Source organism: Lissotriton helveticus, chromosome 4_1 (genome assembly GCF_964261635.1).
Source record: "Lissotriton helveticus chromosome 4_1, aLisHel1.1, whole genome shotgun sequence".
NCBI lineage: Eukaryota > Metazoa > Chordata > Amphibia > Caudata > Salamandridae > Lissotriton > Lissotriton helveticus.
The window spans coordinates 1,731,772,283-1,731,785,507 of record NC_136063.1 but is presented as its reverse complement, the minus strand read 5'-3'; the positions used below and the strand labels follow the sequence as shown (position 1 = coordinate 1,731,785,507).

Below are 13,225 nucleotides of genomic sequence, written 5' to 3'. Positions count from 1 at the left end.
CTCCACCAAATCCAAGAAAGAGAGGACCACCTGCAGAAGTAATTCTGCAAGAAGAGGAAGAACAGGAAGAGGAGGAAGAGCATGAGTTTTTGCCAGAGGAGCCCAGGAGGTACAATCGACAGGAGAATTATATCTGGCAATTCTACAGAATTCCTAAGGGGCAAAAGAAAGTGAATGCTCGTTACGTGTTTTGCCGCATATGCGGTGACAGATTGTCAAGGGGCACCGATAAAAAATATAGTTATGGGAATCATACTATGCATCGGCATATGAGTAGGTGGCACCCAAATAACTATAGTGCTGCCCAGCTACGTGACCAACAACAACATCCCCTCCAAATGGCAAGAAGATCGGTGGTTCCAGAGGTGTCGGGACCAGAGGCGAGGGAGGTGATTGCAAACATCCAAATGTTGTTTGGTCACGTAAAACAAGTGTGCGTGGAATGTGGCGCTTTCATCTGCTACAGAGAAAGTAGCATCACTTTGATTTTGCGAGCAATTCAAAATCATATTAATGTTTGCACAAAACGCACCAAAAAATAAATTCATTTTTTTTTTTTGCTCCTGTTGAGCCCTTTATAATGGATCGTTTTTGTTTCCCCCCCCCCCAAAAAAACCAAATTTTTTTTAAAAACGTTCAGAAAATACAAAAAAAGTAAAAAAATGTTCAAAAAATACTAAAAAAAATATAAAACAACAAAAACATTAAAAAAAAAGTTCTTTTCAGAACTAACTCCCCATTATAAAAAAATTAGTAGAAAATTTGGAACTCTGCCAACCTGTATTTCTCTTAGTTCGCTCCCGGAGCGCTACCCGGTACGCGTACCGGAAGCTAACCAAAAAAATATTTTTTAAAAAAGAACAGTAACTATAAGGGAAGGAAATACACAGTTATGTTAAAAGAAAGACAGCTCTAGGGAGTAAAATAAGGATACTGTTACCTACAATCCACTGTTGATGATTTCACATATTACATCATTCATGACATGGTCAGTAACATCAACAGCAGTGGATTGTAGGTAACAGTATCGTTAGTTTACTCCCTTTAGCTGTCTTTCTTTTAACATAACTGTCTATTTCCTTCCCTTATAGTTACTGTTCTTTTTTAAAAAACATTTTTTTGATCAGTCATAAACAGTGACATTAATAGAAACAGAGAGAGTGAACAAGAGTGAAGAACTATGGTCCTCCTGAGCCACCCTCAGAAAACCAAGGGGGTCAAGATACATCTACCGTGCCCCCTTCTACCTATTCTGAACATTATTTGCCCTCCATCTTGTATCTTGATTCGAACGAAACACAAAATGGTGGACTGCCATAACGCTGCTGGTTTGCGAACCGGGCAACTTCCCAGGAAGCGGTCCCCAAAAAAAAAAAGTTGGGAAAGTAATTCACAGACACTAAGAGTAATAGAGATGGAGTGAGTGAACAAGACTGAGGAACTATGAGAACAGAGGGACTGAGAAAAAGAGTGGAAGGAGTTGAGTAAATAGGTAATAGAGAAAGGAATGAGGAAAGTAGCAAAGGCAGGAAACTGAGGATTAAAGAAGTGAAGCAGTGGATCTAATAGTAGGTGAATGTGATAGAAATGTAACGAAAAGAGTACAACTATTTACCTTGTAATTGCTGTTAAATTAATCACATTTTATTTCTATACTTTCAATCTGTGAAAGAGAGAACCAACATTTAAAAAAAAATTAAAATATGTATTTAAAAATTACAAAAGACAAGGGAAAATATTGAAGGACAAATAGTTTTTCAACAACTTTGACACTGACAGAAGCTTCTGCTTCTCCAGGTCCTCTACACAATGCTAAAGATATACATTTTAAACTAACAGTATCTTGATGCAGATGAAGTGAGGACTATCTTAAAACATGGTGCATCTTTTGCATTGCTCTTGTTTCAGAAAAGTGTCGCTTCAGTATGCCAATAACATGTCTCCTATCCAGAGATTTGTTTGAGGTGAGGCCTACTCAGAGTTCAAGATGAGATTTACACTTGTTGAAGTGTACAGAGGAGATAATATCTGTGAAAGTCTACTAATGAAGTGAGTCATGTCCACTGCACTCTTCAACAAAGTAGAAACCTCCTATGTTTCCCTGGACAGACCTAAACTTGATCTGCACAATGTGATTCGTAATGATAGGAAACTCAAGTGATGTAATTGAAATATGTGCAATTTATTTTGCTCATTTCACAATCACATCACTTGTGTTTCCTTTGCTTAGGTATCTCATTGTGCAGATGTAGTCCAGCATATGAAAGATTACGTAGAAGTGCAGCACTGCATACAATAAATTTAACACTTACAGAAAACTCACCTTCTCCATGCCTCCTACACAGTTCTACATATACATCATAAATGCAAACAGTACAGAATTAATTATACATGTTAAATGGTTTATTTTTGCTGTTCTCAGAATGTATCAAAATTCACTAAAAACAGTGACTTGAAGGTATTCATCATGTAACAGCGGGGAAAAAAAAACACAATCAAAATGATTGTGTTTAAAAAACCCATACAACATCAGAAAATAAAATTCAGAACTCCTTAAAGTTAACTTACTTTCCATGACGTCCAAGGATGTCCTATAAACAGCTTACACTCTTTTGTGCTGTTATTACTTTCAGCCCGCCACTTTCTGAAAGAAAACCTCCATCGTTTTTAAAAACACGTTACATGCAATAAATGACTTCTTGCTCTCTACCACTATTTTCCACAAGGCCAAATCTAGTCAGAGATATTTATAACTCTTGGATTTCTTGTAAGCCAATCCCATCATTTGGCATTTCCGCAACTTTCAGAATTAAAATGTTGAAGATCATTTTCACAATCCTGGAATAATAATATCTTCCCCTTCTTGGTCAGTCATGTTCTACATTTCCTATGACACTGATACTGCTTAATATGAAGCAGACTTACACTACCTCTATGAGTACTACAATTATTTAATTCTCTACATCACTTTTAATCACAAAGCAATGTAAAACAGTAGACAGCATTGCAGACTTACATTCCCTCTACTCCATGTTTTGATTGGCTGCTTCAATTAGCTTATGAAAAGAAACAATTTTTCTGAACTCATTTAAAGTGCACATACATCTCCATAATGTCCAATCCTTTGATTAGAAGTTATGTCTCTGAACTACACTTATCCTCAAGGCCAAATTGTGTAGGAGCCATTAGAACTTCTTGAAATTCCACAGATCATATCCCGAGATTATTTTCCTAAAATTTTGGTTTTAAAAACACCAGGTAAGAGTTTTTAAGGTCATACGGCAATTTTTTTTTGAAAATTAAAACAGAATCATTGCAGAATGACCAGCCATTTCTAGACTTTAAATAAGCTGTGTAATGTCCTGATGATATTGAAGGGCCGTCATGATATATAATTGCTGTAGTTACAAAAGTCCTTCCTGATATTGACAACTGCGAAGCTACAATTTTTTTTATTAAAGTTGTCAATTTTGTTCCATCAGGCCTACATCGTTGGAACATTAAAATGACGTACTGGCCATATTTTCGTATAAATAATGTGGACATCATTTCAGATTTACATTGGCTACACTCCATGCTGTGATTAGCAGCTTTTACTAGCTTATTAAAGGAGACTGATTTACTGTCTGGCAAAGTTAAATATATAAATCTTTCTGAGTCTACACTAGTAGTACTTGATACCATACAGTTCTCGCAGTCATGCTGCCATTGATAAGAAAGCCCAAACAGCTGATCTACATCTACACCTTCAGCATGTAATACATCAAGCATATACATTAAAAACTCCTGACAATCTTGCTGAATATTTTGAGAGAATTGTGTTTGCCCTGAACATCTGTCTAACAGGTTTCGAATTTCAGACACACTTTCTATTTTTGTTCTATCTGTGCTACATTTCTCTAACACAGAATTCAACAAACTGCAAAATCTTTGATCAGAATTGACCACAATCTCTTCTTTTACATTTTTTAGAGAAAACAAAACATTCATTACTACATTAGCATAGCAGTTGACACCAGAACTGTTTTCAAACTGAAAACCAACAACATCTTCAACAGAATCCTCTTTGTTTCTGCTTGTAATTTTAGGTTCATTCACTTTTTGTCTTTTTGCTACAACCTCCCCAGTATTGTTCTCATTTCTTCGTTTCCGGCCTACCAGACGTTTCTCAAACAAAGGAAACTGAGGCAAATGTGGCACATACTCTCTTCTTAACCTATTGTATTCCTTAACACAATCTAGATCTGCACAAATGTTTCTGACATCACACTCAATCAAGTACAATCCCGATAAAGTTCTAACTCGTGACAATGCCACATATGCCATACCCTCCTTGAACACAGAACTGCCAATATTCACCAATGCAGTGTCTACACTTAAACCTTGCGATTTATGAATTGTCACCGCATATGCCAAGCAAACAGGGAACTGCTTACGGCGAACATATAAGTCTTTTACAAGCAAAAATCTAGCAGAACAACGAGCAATTAGCTGTACTTCCTCAATGCCATCAAATTTAATTTTTAAAAATTCAATTCCATCTCTATTTCTGTATTTCACAAAATCAACAACATTACCCATTGATCCATTTACCAGACCTCTTTCAACATGTAAATTCCTTCTTAAAATTATACGGCAGTTCAAGCACACATTCAGAGTCTTTTCAAAACCTGCAGTTTTAGATATAGTCTTCTCTAATGAATCCAATTTTGATTTCAGATTCTCAGACAAAATAATTGTTGATCCCATATGCTGTACTCTATCAATAGCTTCCACTTTCACAATCTCTTGCTTTTCTAAATGCAACATTTTGTTGTTAAATTTGGCACATTCTGCAAGAGTTGGCATCAAACATATTCCAGATTTCTTATCAGTAATTTTCTGAAAAATATTCTCAGGCACAACATCTTGTTCTGGATATAAATTTGACAGTAATCGTGCATGTAAAGCTTCTTTTCCATGCTCGGTCACTTTTCCAATTCTAACATCTTGTAGAATAGTCTTGTAAACTTCATCCTTTGCCTGACGCATATTTTCATGCAGTTCAGCATAATTGAAGTTTAACCATATATTGACGTTGCCAATGCTGCCTAGGCACTTCCTGGTATCTTCATGCGTGAGCATTTTGAACACAGGTTGCCCTTTCACTGGTGTCAGCTGCAGAAGATCTCCGAAAACAATGATGTGTTTGCCACCAAATAACACATCATACTCTGTTTTGAGAACTTCTTGCATCCTCAAATGCACAAAGGCAAGCATGACATTGGAAACCATGCTTACTTCGTCAATGATAAGAAGTTTCATTTTCCTCAAGATTCTTGAAACTTCAAAACAAGCATCTCCAGATAGCTTGTGATATTCTAATTTGTTGTCATGCTCCACTGGCAGCATCAGTAAACGATGTAAAGTAATCCCTTTAATATTATGTGCTGCCAGTCCAGTTGGAGCAGTGACAACACAAGACAGCGATGACTCTGTCCTTTCCTGCAAATAGCATGAAATTGCTTTAATGAGGAAACTTTTTCCAGTTCCCGCTTCTCCACTCACGTACAGTCGGACAGGCTTCAACGACGTACATGAGCACTCTTTCTTATCATGACTTAATCCATGATCAATTTGCATGGTAACTTCGTCATATATTTTCCTCTGCTCAACGTTGAGTTGCCTTTCCAACTCTTCTAAGTTAACCACATCCTCTTGAGCATGTGCCATGGCTCTTTCCACCTCATTCATAGCAGTGGCAGCTTCATTTTCAATAAGAGGTCCTCCTAGTGGATCCTGACTCAATGAAGCAGAACTCTGACTGTCCTGAGAACTGTCTCTGGCAATCTCGGCTGCAATTGTTGCTTCCTGCTCAATTTCCGCATTCAACATTTCTACATATTTGGGAAAAGCAGGACATTCTATGGTCTCCTTGGCGGCATTGAAAGAGTCTTCATAACAGAGGAAATCTCCAAGCAGTTCCTCTTCTGCACGCCAAGGCTTGAAAAGTTGCAAAAGTGCTAAATAGAAAAACTCCTTTTTTTCAGGAGATTCGCCACTCAATTTTCGATGGTTTATCAAGTGGCATTTTCTTTGCTTCACCAGACATCCCTCACTTCCTATTACAGCATACACTCCTTTCTCAGTATCTTCTTTGATGTTCCTCTTGAACATGTAATTTTGCAGAACCTCATACAGACAAACATTCTCGAGGTGACTGCTTCGATTTGGATAATATGTATCCAACATGTTGGTCTTCAAAATGTCGGTACTGTTTGGCTCCTTTTCCGCCAAATACTCAATTTCCCGCACAGGTTTGAGAACTCGATTACGCGTTGCAGCAAGACCAAGACTCGCCCAAACGATACTCCTGGACTTGGCATAGAGACTTGCTGAAGACAACCGGTCAGAACATTCGTACGCTCCGATTTCTCGATGCGACAACATCTTCAGACTGAAACTGTACAACTTCTTGCTGAGGCTCTTTTCATGGGAAATGTCCTCCCACATATCCTTCAATTCTGTCTTCTCTTTTTTGGTGATGTAAGACGTCACATACCGAGCCACAGCCATACAGTTATCAGCCACAAACTGTATATCCATGTTAGCATTCCACATGGACAAAATCACCGGGTTGTAGTCGTTGATGTACTTGGACTCTTCGTTCCTCTTCAAATTGTAAGTGTTTTTAGGTGATTTCTTCATGACATTGTGTCGCAGCGAAGACATCAAACTGTTTACTCTTCCTTTAGAAATCACCGGTCGTGGATAGCCGAAACGACATTTAGTGTAGAACTTGTCCTTGTTTCGGAATTTACGACGGCAGTACTTTCCACATCGATGGCTTTGGAAACGCAGAACTTTTTCTCTTAGGCTTTTCTTCTCCTTTGCGTTTGGAACAGCACACGTAGAATACTGTTGGATGAAACTCATCACTGAGTCATCTGTATCCGTTCCAAATTTAGGTGCATCCTTGATCCACAGCAACATATGTATATGAGGAGCACCTCTTGCTTGGTACTCCTTTCTCCAGAAGAAATCCAACACCTCTCCAAGAGGTGGATTCTTCTTATTCATGATGAAAGACATCATAGCTTCAAATCTATGATTGAAGTACCTACATACATTGACTGGATCCAAAGAGCACAGTTCTCCGGGTGTCTTGAATTCGATGTTTTCTACGTTAGCATTTGCCTCTCGTAGAAATTCAAGTAAGTCTTCCCAGCCATACTCGGCACAGCTCAGAGTGAGGAACCATGTGGGAGTACCTAAGTTCCTCAGCATACATTTTAAATCACCATGACGACGGTACCAGTACTCATTAGTACCACGCTGACACGCCATGAGATTAATCAGGTGAGAATCCAAAATACTATCTTGGACATTCACTTTATCCATAAAATCACTTGCCGAGATGTTTTGCATGTGTATACCACTTTTCAAGATGTGGTTCACTGCATATGACAGTCCAGACAGATCGCTTTCAAACAGGAGATGAAACAAATATGGAATGCATTGTCGAAACCTAGCATCTCCTGCATACAATCGCAAAGTCCGGTATTCAGAAGCAGGAATTTGATGAGGTCGCTCATCATATCTTCCTCCCTGACCTGTTGGAAAAAGCTGTGGGAAACACCGAGCTTCCAAACTTTGCTCCCAAACACTAATGGGACTCCCTTTGGCTTGTTTCATTTGAAACAACTCAATAGCATTCCCCATGACTTCCTTTGAATGCAAAGGATGAACACTATAATGTTCATATATTTCCTCACTAGTAGAGAGTTCTACTTTCTCAATTTGACCAGCACACAAATCGCTATCCTCTTCCTCACTTACTTCCTCTTCTTCAACATATACATTCTTATAGTATTTATTATTTTTTTTCAAATACAATGTTGCCTTTTTAACTTTCCTAACATCTACTAAATCTTGCCATATTTTCTTATTCTTTGTCGGAACCCCATTAACTAAGATAACCAGAGGTTCCTCTTCCACTTTTTCTACTCCAATTGTGTTAATGTTTTTCTTCAAATCTAGAGGCAAATAAACAACTCTTCCCTTTAATCCTCTCTGTAAATCTGATGGAGGCAATTTCCCTGTCTTTGGCTCCATTCTTACAATAGCCTGAAAGGGATGGATACTTTGAATCAAAATAGATTCATAAGTATTTAAGTCCTTCAATTCAGAAGGAATCTCAACCAATTCCAGATTATTATGAACTGCTCTAGCAGGCATCTGGTTTTGTTTTAATTTGTTACAACAATAAGTACACACACGTTGATCCAATCCCAAATCAAAACAATTTTCTACCATCAAGTATGTTGCAAAATCCTTCCATTCACTATTATTTTCCCTTTCACTTTTTGCATATAAATCCACTAACTTAGTCTGATTCTTATAATAAGTGCGTCGACAACACACACAAGTGAAATTAGGCCTCTCACTTGATTTCATGTCAAACGTCGCAATTTCCCTCTGGAAATTATCTGTACTGGAAACATGTACAGTATCTTCCAAATGACCCTCTATTTCTTGCTCAATTTCAACATTCTCCTCTTTACTTCCAAAGTAACAAAACTCAATTTCTTCACATATATTCCTCACATCTATTTCAGAACCATGCAGAAGAGCAGCACATAATTGTTTCAGCATAATTGCTGGACTCTTAGCATAATACAACAGTCTAACTAACTTCCTCACTTTGTTATGATGCACTGCTAGCATCCTGAAATGATGAAAAACACTCTGGCATACTCTCCTGGAAAGACAAGCCAGTGAATGACCATGCAAACCTGTCACTTCTCTCACTCTGCAAGGATCTAATTCTTGCAACAACCTCATTTTCTGCTTCAAACTTTTCTTGTTAAATGACCGTACAAAATCACAAAGCAAATTGATAGAATCCTGTCGCACACTGCAAATACTACTACACTTCCAGGTGTACACAGGACCCTTAGCACGTCTTCCTAAAACCTCATTACCTAACAACTCTTCTGCCTCTGTTGTCACAAGTTTTTCTTTTTCAACTGGACAACCATCTTTCACTTCATAAGCACGACCACTGATGTCAACTGCATGCACCAAATCATTATCCTGGAAATAACTCTCTTCATTAAAAAATGCCTCACAGCTTGAACTATGTATCCATTCTCCAGAAAAAACTTCACAAAAATTACTACGATTAACTATTCTCTTCCATCTACTATTTCTTTTGAAATCAAAAATTGCCTTGTTTAGCTTCCTAATTCTATTGATTATCAAAATAAATAACTTACGTTTAATTTCAAAAGCCTGATCAATAACTTTCTCAACTTTTTTTTTTCTCCTATAAAAAACTAATTTCTGTTGACCTTTCTTAATATTTTTTAACAAATTGCCAATTATCCTGTTACGGAACATTCGTTTACGAATCTCCGTAAACTGTTGTTTCCTTCTACTATCATGCACAGATTTATCTCTTGCTCTAGCAGTAACATTTTCATTTGTCCTTTTCTTTCCATTTGATTTACTTGTGTTGTTATGGATTGAAACATTTTCTGTACTAATATTTTTTTTATTTGAAATATTTTTTATGAAATATTTAGAGCTCTTACCCGGTGCTTTCTTCATCGCTTGAGAAATCTTTTTGTTAGAGGACTGCTGCATTTTTTTTTTCTCCTGCTGTCTTTGACGTTTTGCAGCCTTCATCTCTCTTATTTTTGTAGGCATAGTTGAATCTGAGGAAAAATATAATAAAAATGTTAATAAAAAAATATTATCAAACAGTAAATCAGTAATAGTGATCAAAAACATAACACACTACTTGACATTTTAAATAGAAGATTTTTTAGTCCTTGCAAATTTACAATACAGAAGTAGCAGAAAAGAAATGAGATTTATATTTATGTTACCTATGCTATTTTATATGTGAATCTGATCTAATTTTATGAGCATATTTTAATATTTTATTGAAGACACTACACATAACCTGTTTTTGAAGGTGTCTTTATTTTTAAATTAAACGGTTTACCTTTTTACTTTTTATTCATTATAAATTTTAAAAATAAATGTTTATAATTCCAAAGGCTCAAGCAGGTCATCTTCCCATCCTATATCATATAATTCGGACAAATCTGCATCCTCATCACGCTCTTCTTCATCCTCAGGATTTAAATCATCCAATGGATCAACATCCACTGATGTTTCAATTACAAGTTCAATGATGAGGTCAAAATCAACTGATTGCAGATTGTCGCTCATGTTGAGGTTGTCTTTATCTTTAAAGAAAGACAACAACAATGAGATGTTGCAGAGTAAGAGACAAATCTCACAGATTATAATAGTAAAATTATTTAACAAGAGTAACATTTTGCAGCTATTATTTAGCCATGTCCAGCGATGCTGAGCAGGTGAAGCCTATGTCTAATTTTTCACTGGACAGGACTCATCTGTTCTTAACCTTGGATAAGCCTCAACGACTCTGTGTCCCCTGCACATACTCAAATGTTAAAGTGCAGATTTATATTAAATGGCACATCCCCAGGCATGCACCAGTTAATGTGCACCACTGCTTTACCACCCATGGTGTGCCGCATTTACAATCAGATAGGAGAAAGCTGCTTCAAAACCCTGCACCTGCTTGAAGCTGGCATAGGTCTTGACGCAGCATTGTATAGATGGGGCACCCCTGATCCTTGCTGGAGCTGCATCGCACTTACGATACAACTCCAGCAATGCGCCACCTTTACAGCACAGATGCGTCACACATCTGTGCCTTTTTTGCCCCATGCTGCGCCGCATTGTAAATGCAGCACACCATGGGTGGCGGAACAGTGGCGCAGGATGACTGTCACATCCCTGGGGATGCGCCACTCATCATAAATCTATCCCTAAGCTTCTTATCTTGTTACAGATGAACTGCCATATGTATCATCAAAATATTTTACATATTATAAATAGCAAATTTTAAGGAATAAATAGCGATTCTTTACTATTCCTAATTTGCAATGAGCAAATTGCTAATTGCAAATTACCCATTCATTTCCATAGGCTAGGAGGCTCATAGGAATTAATGTTGCAAGTTGTGATTAGCAATTAGCTCATCACAAAATAGGATTTTTTTCAAGCGTGCAGGGGTATCTCAAGAACAACCTGCTGCACCCCTGAAAAAGAAATTTGGGAGCACATGGCACACCTACATGCCCTAATGGCATGTATGGGCGTCATATGGGACCTTTTTTTTTTTAAAAAAAAAATTCTTTTTGAAAAGAATTCGCAAATTACCACAAACTACAAGTTGGTGGTAGTTTCCAAATCCTTAATATCATTTTTTACATATTTTTTTTTTATACATTGCATTTAAGGAATCACAATTTTTGAATTATTGACATTTTAAGTAATTTCCACATGTGCACTGTTTTCTAAATATAATTTGAAAATCGTTTTTGGGGAAAAGTAATGGTTTGCAAATTTATGACAAGGACATAATGGTGTATGCTTCTCTATAAGGCATTTCAGTATCTCTAATGTCATTTTTCCCATATTACATTATAAGACCTTTCCCCATGAAGCACATTCCTTGTAAATATGCTCCCACCAGTGCATTGCAAATTTAGATTTTGACTGTTTCAGACACATAGCCATGTTGAAAGTGACCCAAAAAAATTGCAAACGTTTAAAAAAAACACATTCATGTGTCTTAATGACATTTTAATTCATTTCCCCATGGACAATGTTTTCTAAGTGGCACAAAAGAGGTATACACCTATCATAAATCTGTCCCTAGAATTATAAATGATTAAATCAGGATGACAATAAGATGTGGCCTATCCAGAGGTTTGTTTAAGGTGAGGCCTACTCAGGATTGCAGATTAAAGTTATGCTTGATGAAGAATACAGAGGAGATAATTTATTGTAAAGGCCTACCAATGAAGTAAGTGATTTCTACTTCATTGCACCAGTCATCATAAATGTATCCATAAGCTTCTTATCTTGTTAGACATCAACCGCCATATGTATCATATAACTATTTTGCATTTCCAAAAAAGCGAATTTTAAGGAATAAATAGCGATTCTTTACCATTCCAAATTTGCGATGAGAAAATTGCTAATTGCAAATTACCCATTCATTTCCATGGGCTAGGAGGCTCATATAAATGAAGGTGCAATTTGCGATTAACAATTTGCTCATCACAAATTAGGAATTTATTCCAAAAGTGCAGGGGTGTCTCAAGAGCACCCTGCTGCAACCCTGAGAAAGAAATTTGGGGGCATATGGCGAACATAAATTTTAACAACATTCCTTTACCTCAAAAACGATTTTCAAATCATAACTTCAAAACACTACACATGGGAAAATTACTTAAATTGTCCTTAAGACACATAAAAGCGTATTTTGATTGGCTTTCCTGCATGGTAGGGTCACTTTAAACATGGCTATGTAACATAAACATTCAAAATCAAAATTTTCAATGTACAGGTGGGAGCATATTTACAAGCAATTTGCGCCACAAAGAAAGGTCTGACATTAAAATGGGAAAAATAACATCAGGGACAGTCAATTGCCTTATAAAGAACCATACACCATTATGTCCTTCTCTTGAATTTAAAAACAATTCCTTTTTCCCAAAAACGATTTTCAGATCATAATTTCAAAAAACTGCACATGAGAAAATGACTTAAAATGTCATTGAAACACATGAAAGCGTTTTTTTATTGGCTTTCCTGCATGGTTGGTTCACTTTTATCATGGCTATGTAACACAAACATTGATAATTAAAATTTTCATGCACATGTAAGAGCATATTTACAAGCAATTTGCGCCACAGAGAAAGGTCTTACACTAAAATGAGAAAAATAACATCAAGGACAGTCAATTGCCTTATAAATAACCATACACCATTATTTCCTTGTCATGATTTTAAAAACAATTCCTTTTCCACAAAAACGATTTTCAAATCATAATTTCTAAACACTGCACATCAGAAAATGACTTAAAATGTCATTAAAATACATGAAATCATTTTTTGATTGACTTTCCAGCATGGTTGAGTCACTTTTAACATGGCTATATAACAGAAACATTCAAAATCAAAAATTTCCATGCACATGTGAGAGCATATTTACTAGCAAATTGCGCCACATAAATCATAATTTTCTCCTTAAAGCACACTATTCTCTATCTAAAGTAAAGAAATATTTTCTCACCTTAGCAAATACTTTGAGTTTGAAAACAGTCTCAGAAACACACCAATTTGTCTTCAGC

General features: G+C 36.6%; 1 long non-coding RNA gene across 1 annotated transcript; it reads right to left on the bottom strand.

The window, feature by feature from the left end:
• Nucleotides 1–1,615: 1,615 nt before the first annotated feature.
• Nucleotides 1,616–9,672, bottom strand: LOC144827666 (uncharacterized). Its single transcript, XR_013610292.1, has 3 exons — nt 9,576–9,672; nt 2,569–2,644; nt 1,616–1,663 (listed from the first exon to the last, which is right to left on the bottom strand). It is a non-coding gene; the product is annotated as an uncharacterized LOC144827666 (long non-coding RNA).
• Nucleotides 9,673–13,225: the final 3,553 nt, after the last annotated feature.